At 41.9% G+C, this 12,859-nt stretch overlaps 1 protein-coding gene and 1 long non-coding RNA gene across 2 annotated transcripts in view; one reads left to right on the top strand and one right to left on the bottom strand.

Moving 5' to 3' along the window:
• The window catches only part of LOC113619054 (uncharacterized), a 164,753-nt gene that overhangs the window by 26,164 nt on the left and 125,730 nt on the right, over window positions 1–12,859 (top strand). Inside the window, exons 5-8 of the long non-coding RNA XR_003432261.1 lie at window positions 4,949–5,087; window positions 8,016–8,091; window positions 8,643–8,684; window positions 9,259–9,297. This is a non-coding gene — a long non-coding RNA (uncharacterized LOC113619054). The remainder of the gene's footprint in view (window positions 1–4,948; window positions 5,088–8,015; window positions 8,092–8,642; window positions 8,685–9,258; window positions 9,298–12,859) is intronic.
• The window catches only part of SYNPO2 (synaptopodin 2), a 169,341-nt gene that overhangs the window by 66,199 nt on the left and 90,283 nt on the right, over window positions 1–12,859 (bottom strand). The window lies entirely within an intron of this gene.

Genomic DNA, 12,859 nt, shown 5'->3' with positions numbered 1-12,859 from the left:
TGCCGATGCAGGGGATGCGGGTTCATGCCCCGGTCCGGGAAGATCCCACATGCCGCGGAGCGGCTGGGTCCGTGAGCCATGGTCGCTGGGCCTGCGTGTCCGGAGCCTGTGCTCCGCAACGGAAGAGGCCACAGCAGTGAGAGGCCCGCGTACCGCAAAAAAAACACAAAAAACAAAAAAAACCCTATATATATTTAAGGCCAAGTTCAGGGCCTTGTAATTTCCCCCAATTAGCTGATATATACTTTCTGAAAAATGTGTTTAGCAAGCATGGGCAGTTGACCAAATCCTAGATGACTCCAAAATCTAATAAGCAGAATCGTGTGCTTTTATAGCTTCATGCCAACACCTCCACCCCACCCCACCCTCTCTCACAATCCTAATACTATCTCTTCCAGGAAGCTTTCCTCTTCTGCCTAAATTCTTTCCCTCCTCCCCCAAAGCGAAATGCATAGTGGCAGGAATCTGGGACATCTAAGATCCTGGGAATAAGGGAAAGGGGGCTGCCTCTGAGAGAGAACTCTAAGATCATCAGCAACAGATGAGCATAGGAATTTTCAAAGTTACTTTAGATAAATGGACTGAAAACAGACCAGAGCAGCCTAATGGAAGGAATAAGCATATGGAAAGAAAGAGCGTATCTTTCTGAATGGGCTGTTCAGAAATAGAAATTAGACAAGGGTAGGAGGCAAATGGTGCCCAACGAAGTACTGCCCAGAGGAGAAGGTATCCAGATGAAGGGCTTGAGCTGCACAATACCAGGTGCATGCAGTTGTGGAGGTGAGTGCAGCAGGCACCCACAGTTGCATCTTTCAACTCAAACTCTTTGTTCTGATTCCACACACAAAGCCAGCTTGAAATAAATGTTTTGTTTGTTTGTTTGTTTGTTTTTGCGGTACGCGGGCCTCACACTGTTGTGGCCTCTCCCGTTGCGGAGCACAGGCTCCGGACGTGCAGGCTCAGCGGCCATGGCTCACGGGCCCAGCCGCTCCGCGGCATGTGGGATCTTCCCGGACTGGGGCACAAACCCGTGTCCCCTGCATCAGCAGGCAGACTCTCAACCACTGCGCCACCAGGGAAGCCCAATATTGTGGTTTTTAAGGGAAGATACAGCACTAAACAGAAGATGCAAGTATTCAGGCTCCTTGTCAATGTGTTTTTACCTCTTTCTAAAGGAAGAAATCAGAATTCTAGCTTACCATCCGTCTTCTTGGTGTTTAAGAGCATGAATCAGTATCCCCAGACTGGGTTACTGCTTGAACAATGACAAGACTGTTTTAGATTTTGGATAATTGAGGGTCAGGCCCTGGACTATGTGAGATTTACAAAGATCAGACCACCTTCCGTAGACCTTTTGTCAGTCTGTCAGTCAAACCTTCCCTACCTCATTATATCTTCTTTCAAATTTCAGTTAGAGTTCATTGATATCTTCTCTGACCCACTGATAGACTTTGATCCCTCTCTCTTAGGGCATATCTTATGCCTGGTATAATATTTACTTTACTGTAAGAGAGTGTATCTCCTTGAAGGCAGGTATTGTTTTGTTTTGTTTATTCAATTGCTGTTTTTTAGTATCAGTATAGAAATGAATAAGATACAGTCATGTCCTCTATATACTCATGAGTAGGGGTAACAGACAGAAAAACAAGTTATACATGTGGCAAAGTAATAATGAAAGTGTGTATAAGGAACTGAAGTATTACAAAAGAGGAAGAGATGAACGATGCTGGGAAGCCTCCCTAGAGGAGGCGATGTCCGAATTGGATTGTGGAAAATAAACAAAATTTCACCCAAAAGATCAGAAAGGGAAAAAGTATTCAAAACAAAGGGGAAAACATATGCAAAGGCAAAAAAAGTGTGAAATGACTTGAGAATCAGAACACAGCTCAGTACTGTAAAAGTGTGAAGTGCAAGGGAGTGAGTCACTCGAGATCCGAGATCTAAGGCTAGATAGGCAGAGAGAGGATGAAATGTTCATGTATTCCCCAGATGGAGTATGGACTTTCCATTGCAGATGACAGAAGCTAGCAAAGGCTTTTTATTACAAAAAAGACTGGATCAGATTTGTGTTTAAAAATATGTCTTTTGTACCCACGTGGACAAGGGAAAAAAGAGAGGTAAGACAGAAAATAACAAGATTAGATGGATAAATAGAGGAATAGATAGATAGTGTTAAATTAATTAAACAAGGAGGCCATTAGACTGAGGTGGCCCTAATGCCATGGTTACCAACCTAAGCAAACCAAAAACCTAAGCCTCAAGGCTACAAAATCAAAATGCTAAGGACAAGCAGTCACAAATAGCCAGTTAGGCTTTAAGTTACAGCCAATCAATAATTACCTTACTTTGCTTATGCACCTTCTCTATTTGTCTTTCCCCTGGCTCCTGCTGGAGAGAGTGCCTCTAACCACTTCTGGTTTGGCAGTGCCCAACTGGAATCTACAAATGCTCAAACAAGCTCTTAAAATTTTCAATATGCCTCAGATTGCCTTTTAATAATAGGTAGGTAGGTAGACAGATAGATAGATAGATAGATAATGGATAGATAAAGTAAGAAGGCATTCGGAAAAGTCCAGACCAGTGCTGGCCAATAGAAATATAATATGAAACACAAATGTAGACCACATGTGTAACTTTAAATTTTCTAGTGCCCATGTTAAAAAGAAACAGTGAAATAAATTTTAATATATATTTATTCCAATATATATAAAATATCCTTTCAACATGTAATCAATATAAAAAATTATTAATGATATAGTTCACATCCTCTTTTCATCCTAAGTCTTTGCACTCTGGTGTGTATTTTATATTTATAGTGCATCTCAGTTCAAACTAGCCACAATTCAAGTGTTCAATAACCACACGTGGCTATTGGCTACCATATTGGACAGCACAGGTTCAGACAATACATGATGAGGCAGTGACAGGAAGGACAGGATACATTTATAATATACTTATAAGATGAGTTTGACAGAAATTAGGGACTGATTTATGTCAACAATGAAACACTAGTTGAATATAAAGTTTTCTAGTTTGGAAAATCTTGCTGGATGACAATGCCATTAGCCAAGTCAAGGAAGCAAGTTAGGGAAAATAAGATGATGAATTTGTTTGGGACTTATGAATCTGAGGTGTGTGCAGGACATTGTGCCTAGTGGGTATAATAATGCCTACAGACTACACTATATAATGCTTCTATGTTTTAAACACTCTTCTAAGAGCTTTTTGTACACAAACACATTTAGGGACTTCCCTGGTGGCACAGTGGTTAAGAATCCGCCTGCCAGTGCAGGGGACACAGGTTTGAGCCCTGGCCGGGAAGATCCCACATGCCGTGGAGCAACTAAGCCCGTGCGTCACAACTACTGAAGGCTGTGTGCCTAGAGCCCATGCTCCGCAACAACAGAAGCCACCACAATGAGAAGCCTGTGCATTGCAACAAAGAGTATCCCCCTCCCTACGCAACAAACTAGAGAAATCCCACACACAGCAATGAAGACCCAACACAGCCAAAAATAAATTAAAAAAAAAACACACATTTAATCTTCAGAACAGTGCTACAAGATGGGTACTACCACTGTCCCCCAAATGAGAAAACTGGGGTACAGAGAGTCACTTGGCCCAGGCCTCATTGTTATCAGATATCAAGTGACGAGCAAAGATTTAAACCCAGGCAGTGTGGCTTCAGGGGCAAAGGTTACAATAACACATTGCACAGCCACTCTCAAAGCAGGGCCTATGGAATCAGACAAGTCTTCATCCAAATAACTCCTCCTTCACTAATTGTGTGACTTTGAGCAAGTGTATTAATCATTGGTTTTCTCATCTGTAAAATGGGAATGATATGCGTATCCCATGCTGAGAGGAATTACTGACATAATATATATAAAATGTTCATCACAGCAATAGGTATACAACAAATAGTAAATAGTAGCTGCTCTTATTATTACATACATTGGGCTTGGAGCTTAATGTAGAGCTCCAAGTTGGGATATACATTTCCCTTCAGATACCTAACATGGGATCTGGTGTGAGTTCTGTCTGTTGAAAAAAAAAAAAATGACTTTGATTCATTACAAAGACATGTATTTAAAGAACTGCACAGATGAGAGCTAAAGGCTGGGATCATCCTGCAACAATAAGCTAAGACAATCATGGGCATTTACATCATGAGACAGCACTGCTGAGTGTTCATGGCAATTAGATCCTATGAAGAATTGCATTGGAAGTAAAAATCTTGCTCTTAACCCTCAAGAAACCTAGAAGAACAGACTGAATACATCATGAGAACACCTTTGTTTGTGTGCACTTTTATTAGTTAGTGATAAAAATAATCAATATAAATTATTTAGCATATAGGGATCTATGGTTGTTTGGTTAAAACCCCAGACAATTTAATCATAGGGTTTAGGTTTATCACATCTCCCATCCAGATAATCTCATTCTTGTATGGGCAGGCATTTGGATAAGAAAACAAAAGACAAAATTAACTAAATTAAATAGCCATAACCATAAACAAAGGACATCTTGCTCGATAATCTCTGGCATTTTTAACTTTAGATTTCTAACACATTCATGTTAATTACATGCTATTTCCTGCCAAGCCTACAGTCATGTGCTCTTAGTTAGCACTGTAATTAGCTTTGCCTCTTACAAAACACTGATTTTTTTTCTAGCTGATGAGCTGCTGGTCACAGAACCTCTTGAAGAGTTTTAAAGAGAACTTTAGCAGCCAATTAGCACCCAACTCTCATGATCCCCCAGTTCACATTTTGAATCAACAGTGCTCATATTGATCCAACCAATCCCATGGATTGGCTCAACTCTTCAATCCCTCAACTCTCTACATTCCATTTAGGTGATGGGTCTCCTCTTTCAAACCAGGGCTAAGCCAATAACACAGTTTAATGCTCTGAAGGCCGAGCTCATGTGATTCTTCTCATCTCAGGTTCCGTCCAGAGGCCCGACTAGGAAACCTCTCCACTACAAGATGTTCAAGTGGGCCACATACCTGGCTTGCCCAACAGGCACAGCAGATGAGTAACAAGTGCGTTTATAGATTTCGTGGCGCTCCAGCTGTCGCTGATGTAAGTGTTTTCTGCTAAAATTGGTATATTTTTGGCCATCTGCTTCATCCCCTGAGCAGTTCAAACATCACCATCAGGGCCCAGTGGTCTGAGGAGGCCATACTTAGATTCTTTGTAGGTATAAAAGAGTTTGTCAGAAGGTTGCCTAATATGGTAACAGTGACTGACCCAGAGGCCTCCTAGAAGAACCAAATGTTCAACAGCAATAAAAGGGAACATTAATTAGCTCAGGGACAATACGTGGGACTGGAGATCAGCCAGTCAGGCTTTAGACCATGTGTCTCCCAACTTGCTGGGTAAGACTAGGTAAAGCATGAACTCACTCCATGCCTCCATCACTATAGTCCAGGAATCAAACTTGCTGATAGAATAGATTTTCAGCCCATCGAATACAAGTGAACATTCATTTGAGAATCCTTTACAGTTTAGAAAATTCAGAATAATATTTCAAATGCAAAAACCATATATATATATATATATATATATATATATATATATATATATATATGGAGGAAAAATGTAGGGAAGAAGAAAAGACCCCCTAGAAGCAGTTAAATAAGTTCTCAACAGACACCTAGAGACACCTGACGAAGCTGCTGTTTGGGTATAGGAGGAAGCCTTTGTCATGGGAGTCTGTTGGCCAAGAGATGTGTCTGCTGAGAGAACTGTGTTTGAAGAGTAAATGGAGGGGGGGAGGGAGCTTGCTGGCTTACATACAAGTATTCAGCAAGTGGATGGATCCAAGAGCTGAGTGGTGAGTTGTTCGAAGATGTCAGAAATTCACGCAGACATGTTAACAAGCTTCACTTGACAATCTGATCAAATGGACTATGTTTTTCCTCTGAATTTTAAACCAAGTGAAATCAAACAGGCCTCATAAAGTGAGGTAAATCTGTGTGAAGCAAAAAGTTTCCAGATAAATTTCATCCACTAAAATTATGTTTCTCTACAATGGCCAACCCTACACACTCTGTTGTGTTTACTATTTCATTTCTACCCTGTAAAGGACTTTTTCCTTTTAAAAAGAACACACACGCCCACACCCATACTCCTACCCCGTCCCATCCCCACACACTACACATTTGGCTTCCTGCCTTCAGTCTCTTCCTTCTTTAATTAATTCTGCAAACCAGTGTCAAATGGATTGATAAATATTTCTCTCATGTCGCTTTACTATTCAAGGACTAACGCTGGCTTCCCATTAATTCTCAAATCTACTCTGCTTGGTTTTAGTAGTTATCTTAAGGAAGTAAGCCTAGCTTTGCCTGACCACTTGCCCAGGGTTCAGAGTGGAGGATGCTTTCTCTATGGTCAGAGCCAGAGTAGAGCCTCTAGAAAACAACAGAAGATGCCTCAGATCTGAGTAGAAAGAGAAGCTGAAACCATGCAGAGGAGTCAGGATCCAAAACTGGAGGGCGGTTAAGAAAGCACTGTAAGTGGGAGGGCTTAGAGACAGGCTTGGGAGTTTGGGCAGGGGCTGCTGAGCCAGGCCGGAGTTCCAAACCTAAGAGCTAATAGCAAGTCCAATCTAAACGTCTTCACTTATCATACAAGCAAGACCCCCTCAGTCTGACCCCCATCCCCTGGCACCATCTCCTGCCATGCTTCTCCCTCACCCCACTCCTTCCTCCAGTCTAGAGTGTGGTCACACTGAAGTTCTCCCAATTCTTAGAACACACCAGACTCTTGTGAGACTCTACACCTTCACACACACTACCCACTCTGGAGTGAACTCCCCTGAATTCTTTTTTGTTGAACTTCATTAAATGCTATCTTCTCCTTTTTTTATTCTATTCTTTCCTTGCTCAGCCAAGCTCGTCCCTGCTTCAGCACAAATGTACATGCCATTTCTGCCTAGAATATTCTTCCCTTCACTCTTTGTATGGCTTGCTCCTTCTCATCCTTTGTTGTTGGCTAATATCAGGACCGACATCCTGCCAGCCCCTTTCCCTGCAAGCACAGATGTTAGAGCTACAGGAGCCTCCCATTTGGCTCTGCCCAAGCACCCTTCAGACTTCCCTGCAAAGGTCAATGACTGAGGAGCCTCAGTGGCAACATGTATCTGTCTCTTTCTCGCTCTTCATTCTCACTCCTCTCTCTTCTCTTTTTTATTCTCTCTCCCAAAGTCCAGTCACTTCAGTCTTAAGGATCTCCAAACTTTGACAAAAGGCTCAACTTTGATTAAAACTTCTCTAGAACATCACTCACCTGCTGTAGATGATGAGCAGCAGGTCTTGCAGTTCCCTTCCTTAATTAAAAAAAAAAAATGAGTAAGGTGGTCACACCAAAAGGAGTCACTGAATTAGGTCAGAACTGGGCTTTGGGAACAGAATTTGAAGCCATGGAACCAGTGATCTTACCTGCCTAATTTTATGCTTATACACAAGGTAGCTGATTTGCAAAGACGTCTTAGCCTGGCCCGGGCTGAGTCCCAGGCTGTGTTAGCCTGGTGCTCTTGCCAGAAGACTCTGAATACATTTGAGAGTCACAATTCCCTATCTCAGCTACCCTGCTCATACTTAGTGTGTCCATTTGTTTGGTTTTGGCCTGTCTCTCCCTCTGGCAAATAAACTCTATGAGGTCCAGGATCACATCTGTTTTGTTCTTCATTGTGCCCCCAGTGTCTGGCACCATACTTGGCACATAATCATGCTCTGCAAATATGTGGTAAATAAGTGATTGAACAAGGGACTTACTTATTCTTCAAGATCAAGAAGAACGTTAATTCCTAGGTAGAGTCTCCCCTCCCTTTCTCAGGCAGCTATTGGTTCTTGCCTCTAAGCCTCCACAATATTGTACATTCTACTATCACAGAGCAAGGGATCAAACATTTTCTGAGGGTCTATCATAGGTACTGTGGCAGTTGTTATTATATATGCTTCTCCTTTCATTCTTTCAAGAAGTCTAGGAGATAGTATTGTTTTCCAGATTTACAGATGAAGGAACAGGCTCAAAAAATCCAAGTCACACAATCCATAACAGGTGGCAAAGCCTGTATCCAAAGGTAGGTCGGCTTCCCTCTTTTGCAAAACCCCTTTTCATTAGATCATGCTGCCATACAGTTCTCAGCTTGATATCGTAATTTATCTGTTTACAGGTTTGTCCCACCACTGGAAGCAGAGACCATGCATATACATCTGTATATTCACAGCATTGAGCATGGCACCTGCCATACCATATTTAAGATCAGAATTAAAGAATATATGAACGAATGACTGTGGGTCTGTCTACTGATGGAAAGAGGACTTTGTGGCCTCCAGCCCTCTAGGCTTGCTCTCAGAGACTGCCTGTATTGACCACACACTCTCTGGAGAGCTTGTGCCCAGGTCCCTGCCTAAACACAAGTTGGGCCTCCTCCACCAAGTCTCTGACCCTTAATCCAACCACTTGTTTCTTCTGTCTCTGCCACAAGATTCCTGAATACTGAGTGTATTTGACATACTTCTGCCTCATGGGGTATTTCTATCTTAGTGATCAGTGTAACACCACAGAGGCATGACTACATGACACACTCCTTTATTACTTGGAACATAACCTATTTTTCTTTATTTGCAGCTGAAGTCACTGCTACCAAGGGGTTGTCAGTCAGTCAATAAGGTGAGCCCATGACTCTGGCAGATTCTTTTGGGAAACCAAAAATAGCATGCGCTCTGTCTTCAGATGCTTTCAGGCTTACTAGGGAGGTATGATCATACATAAAACAATGAGAGAATGAATGGTACAAACCAGTTTAGAGTAATAGGCCAATTTGAGTCACAGTGTGAGGCCCTGGCTGTCGGTCTGAAGCTTGCCAAAGCCTTAGCTATTCCCCATCGCACTCCAAAAAACTCTGCACATGCTATTCACTCCCCAAGAAGCTGACAATCTCCTCCCCAGGCTGGGCACAGGGTCTCACAGGCATAATCATGACCCAGGGCCTGATGCTTTCAAATGTAATCAGAGTCTTCTGGCAAGAGCACCAGGCTAACACAGCTTGAGACTCAGCCTAGACCAAGCTAAGATGTCTTTCCAAATCAGCTACCTCGTGTGTAAACATAAAATTATGCAAGTAAGATCACTGGTTCCAGGAATTAGGATGCATTTCCAAAGCTTGGTTCTGGCCTAATTCAGTGACTCCTTTTGGTGTTTTGGTGTGACCACCTTATTCTTTTTTTTTTTTTTTTCAATCAAGGAAGGGAACTGCAAGACCTGCTGCTCATCATCCACACCAGTTGAGTGACCTTTAATCACTTTTAACCAGTTGAGAGAAATTTTAATCAAAGTTGAGCCTTCTGTCAAACTATGGAGACCTTTAAGACCAAAGCTACTAGACTTTAGGAGGAAGAATTAAAAAGAGAAGAGAAAGGAGAGTAAGAAAGAAGTGCACATTGCCTTTTGAAGCTCCTCAGTCATTGACCTTTGCAGGGAAGTCTGAAGGGTGCTTGGGCAGAGCCAAACGGGAGGCTGCTGTCGCTCTAACATCTGTGCTGGCAGGGAAAGGGGCTGGGAGGTCTGGATCTGGAACTCTTCATTTTACTATAAATTGAATTCCTTCCCTCTCCCCAAATGAAAGCTATGGTCATTTATTATCTACAAGCAGAAGTCCAAATTCTTACACATTTTCTTCAGAATAACTCATGAATAGAGAAACAATCCTTGGAGCTTTCCGAAAAGAAATACTGAATGCACTCTCCAAAACGTCAGTTAGAAATAAAACAGAATCTAAATGTCCCACCTTGCAGAGTCCAAGCAATTCCTAATTTTAGAAAGAGGTGTCACCCAACCTGCTGTATAAGGCTGTGCTAAGAGCCTCGGCTTTTAGGGAAGTTCCCTGCTCTTCCCTAGCACAGGGCTGTTTCATTTCATGTTTATATGCCTCTCTATTAACACCTTCCTTGCATCTCCGGGGAAAATAAGCATCCTTCTTGGTCTAAAGGTGCCCTTAAAAACATGACCGTATACAATATGAAAAGCTAAAAACAAAACCAAAACAGAATGAAAACACACAGGTGCACAAGTACATAAATTAATGTTAGAGATATTGACAGACAAATAAAATGTACACAGTGTTTGCTCTAGCTGTTCAAATAAACAGTATGAAAATAGCTTTTTGCTCATGAAATTGAGTCTGAAAATTGAGGCAGTGTGTGCATAGTAGCAAAAGTGCTCTGTTTTACTTGAGTTTGAACTCAGATTCCCCCATTTAGTAGCTTGTATGAACGTGGGGAAAATAATGATAATTTTAGCTAATATTTATTGAGAAATTGTTACACATCAGGCACTAAGATAGTAACTTCACATATTACATAACTTTTCTGAGTCATTTTCCTTTTCTGTAGAGTCATGATGATAATATATCCCATATAGGTTTTTGTGAATATAGAAAAGCATGTAAAACACCTAGAGATGGGTAAATACCTAGCGGTGAATGCTAGGTATTCCATTAGAGATGGAATAAGTGACTATAAAAATGACTATTTTAAAAATAAAAATGGAACATAGCAATAGCACTGCTAGTATATTTAAACAGCCATCTAATTCTTTGTCTACTCTTAGATGTATCAGTATTAAGTGGAGAAAAGAGTCTAAAAGCAGAAATTCTGGTACATATTAGATATTTTAATAACTGAAGAAAGTAAAACTAGAAATAACTAAAGCAACGTTTTCTTTGAATCAAAGGGAAAGTCTAAAGAATGAAAAGCATATTTTAGATTTTTCCTTGATGTTATTTGGGTGGGTTGCTCTGTGTTCTGAGAGAAAATAAATTTTATTATAGTCCTAGAAGAAAATTATTAGACCTTAATTCTTCATCTGTTCTACCTTTATTAACTTGTTCTGTGAACTCGATCCAGTCAATTAACTTTTACACTTGTCCATCTGGATATCTGTAATTAACTCATTAGAGATTATTTATTTGTAATTTCACCTAAAACAATGATACGGATAATGAGATATCTAAAGAAGACTTTGTCTTGGCATAATTCAGCAAAACCGTGGTGGTTTTATTCAGAGAGACATAGATTACATGTGCAATACACATGAATGGGCAACAGCAACCCACTGGAAGTTTTTGGCCCTTTCGGAGATGTTGATAGGGGAAGTTGTTGGAAGCTTTAAGGGGCAATGTCAATAGCACTGAATAACATTCTGTTTCCTGGTTCCTCTGATCCAGCCAGGGCATTTATTTAATGGCTAGATGAGATGGAAAAAGGAAGAGCGTGTACAACTGTCAGCCTGAAATAGAGTGTGGGACGATGTGGAGGTAGAGTTACTGGCCGAAATCCCTCTCAGTAAAGGACTGTGCTCCCTGCCACCCACAGTGGTTCAGCCTAGTTCTAACTCTAGCCCACTTGTAGACTGAAGACAATGGAAATGGCCACATATGCCTACTGCCACCTCTCAAACCTGGAAAAAGATGAGATTATTGTCGAAATCTGAGGCACCGCTCTCCAGTCAAGAGGTGCCAGTGCCAGCTACTACAGGGAATCAGCTTGACAGCTCTGCTGTCAATGTCCTGAAAGGAGAGACAGAGGGCGAGTCCTGTTCCAGGAGCACGAGGCACAGCCAGGCACATGGAGCAGGCTGGGCAGCAGGGTTGAAGGACTGGCAGAAGCTGAGGAATGTTGAGCAGACAAGCAGGATCAGCTTGAAAATCTCAGGGAAGAAATCACAGGGATTCTCTCCTCTAAAAACCTTCCCCCAAACCCTGCTCTATCCGATTAGAGCAGAGGCTCTCAAACTTGAGTGTATGTGAGGATCACCTTGAGATGCTTGCTTTTTGGTTTTTTTTTTTTAATATTTATTTATTTTGGTTGCGCCGGGTCTTCGTTATGGCACGCGGGATCTTTAGTTGCTGTGTGTGGGATCTTTAGTTGCGGCGTGGGGACTTCTTAGTTGTGGCACGCATGCAGGATCTAGTTTCCCAACCAGGGATCGAACCCAGGCCCGATGCATTGGGAGTGTGGAGTCTTACCCACTGGACCACCAGGGAAGTCCCGGGATGCTTGCTTTAATTACAGATTGCCAAGCCCTACCCCCAGAGATTCTGGACCAATCTCAATTGGAGCCCAGAAATCTGCATTTTAGCAAGCACTCCAGGTATTCCTGTAGCAGGTGGTCTAGGACCACAATTGGAGAAGCACTGACCTAAAGGGGACCCATCAAGCTTTGTACTTCTTAACGACAATGCCAAGCACCAGTAATGACATGAAGATGCCATTGGATCTCATATCCAAGCAATTCTAATTTTGGATTTCTTAGTGTATCAAGGGCCAATGACATTCAGAAAACATTTTCTGAGAACCCAGCATGTGAAAAGCATTGAACAGCATTAAGAATAGTCATGTGCACAGATAACTTCAAAACCAGGCTGACTTCGATAGAATCAAGTGCTTAGGCTAGGAAACCTGCAGATGAGGAGTCCTTCTAAATGCTGGGATTTAAGAAAGCACTTTGGGAGCGGCACCATCTGAGGTGTAGCTGGAAGGAAGGTAGGACTGCATCTGGTATGAAGAAAAGCACCTCAAGCAGAAGGAAATATTTAAACAAAGGCAGAGACGATTGATCCAGATTGATGGCATGTGCCTGGCCTGTGGAGTGTGTTAAGAGCGGAGACAGAAGCAGAGTAGAAGAGAAGGCTAGAAGGGTGGGCTGTGACCATACCTCAGAGAGCTTTGAACAATAGGCCAAAGTTTGATTTTTGTCCTAAAGGCAATGTATGCAGGATTTTGAGAAGATGAACTGAAATGGATGTTTCTTTTTTTTAATTTTATGGGTAACACAGTGTTTAACTT

Source organism: Aethalodelphis obliquidens, unplaced genomic scaffold (assembly GCF_003676395.1).
Source record: "Aethalodelphis obliquidens isolate GAN/ISIS:26980383/991018 unplaced genomic scaffold, ASM367639v1 scaffold6, whole genome shotgun sequence".
NCBI lineage: Eukaryota > Metazoa > Chordata > Mammalia > Artiodactyla > Delphinidae > Aethalodelphis > Aethalodelphis obliquidens.
Note: the sequence above shows the minus strand (reverse complement) of the source record. Positions and strands in the feature narration are given on the sequence as shown.